Consider the following 1,159-nt stretch of genomic DNA (forward strand, 5'->3'; position numbering starts at 1 on the left):
GTGGGCTCGAACCTCCAACCTTTCGGTTAACAGCCGATCGCGCTCGCCAATTGCGCCATGGAGACAGTCGTGCTCCACTCTCACTAACATCAGAACATATCTTCAAAGCTATCAGCCCAAAGAAAAAAAAGCGGCGCACCACCCCCGGGTGGGCTCGAACCTCCATACTTTCTGTTAACAGCCGATCGCGCTAGCCAATTGCGCCACGGAGACAGTCGTGCCCCACTCTCACCACCATCAGAACATATCTTCAAAGCTATCAGCGCAAAGAAAAAAAAGCGACACACCGTCCCCGGGAGGGCTCGAAACTCCGACCTTTCGGTTAACAGCCGATCGCGCTAGCCAATTGCGCCACGGAGACAGTCCTGCTCCACTCTCACCACAATCAGAACATATCTTTAAAGCTATCAGCCCAAAGAAAAAAAGCAACACACCATTCCCGGGAGGGCTCGAACCTCCAACCTTTCGGTTAACAGCCGATTGTGCTAGCCAATCGCGCCACGGAGACAGTCGTGCTCCACTCGCACCACCATCAGAATATTACTTCGGAGCTATCAGCCCAAAGAAAAAAAAGCGCCGCACCACCACCGGGTGGGCTCGAACCTCCAACCTTTCGGTTAACAGCCGATCGCGCTAGCCAATGGCGCCACGGAGACAGTCGTGCTCCACGCTCACCACCGTCAGAACATTTCTTCAGAGCTATCAGCCCAAAGAAAAAAAAGCGCCGCACCAACACCTGGTGGGCTCGAACCTCCAAACTTTACGTTAACAGCGGATCGCGCTAGCCAATTGGGAAACGGAGACAGTCGTGCTCCACTCTCACCACCATTAGAACATATCTTCAAAGCTATCAGCGCAAAGAAAAAAGCAACACACCACTCCCGGGAGGGCTCAAACCTCCAAATTTTCGGTAACAGCCAATCGCGCTAGCCATTTGCGGCACGGAGACAGTCGTGCTCCACTTTCACCACCATCAGAACATATCTTCAAAGCTATCAGCCCAAAGAAAAAAAGCGCCGCACCACCCCCGGGTGGGCTCCAACCTCCAACCTTTCGGCTAACAGCTGATCGCGCTAGCCAATTGCGCCACGGAGACAGTCACGCTCTACTTTCACCACCATCAGAACATATCTTCAAATCTATCACCGCAAAGAAAAAA

General features: G+C 52.8%; 1 non-coding gene across 1 annotated transcript; it reads right to left on the bottom strand.

Moving 5' to 3' along the window:
- Positions 1–287: 287 nt before the first annotated feature.
- Positions 288–361, bottom strand: TRNAN-GUU (transfer RNA asparagine (anticodon GUU)). Its single transcript has one exon. It is a non-coding gene; the product is annotated as a tRNA-Asn (tRNA).
- Between the last annotated feature and the right edge of the window lie 798 nt (positions 362–1,159).

Source organism: Rhipicephalus microplus, unplaced genomic scaffold (assembly GCF_043290135.1).
Source record: "Rhipicephalus microplus isolate Deutch F79 unplaced genomic scaffold, USDA_Rmic scaffold_53, whole genome shotgun sequence".
In the NCBI taxonomy this organism is placed as follows: Eukaryota; Metazoa; Arthropoda; class Arachnida; order Ixodida; family Ixodidae; genus Rhipicephalus; species Rhipicephalus microplus.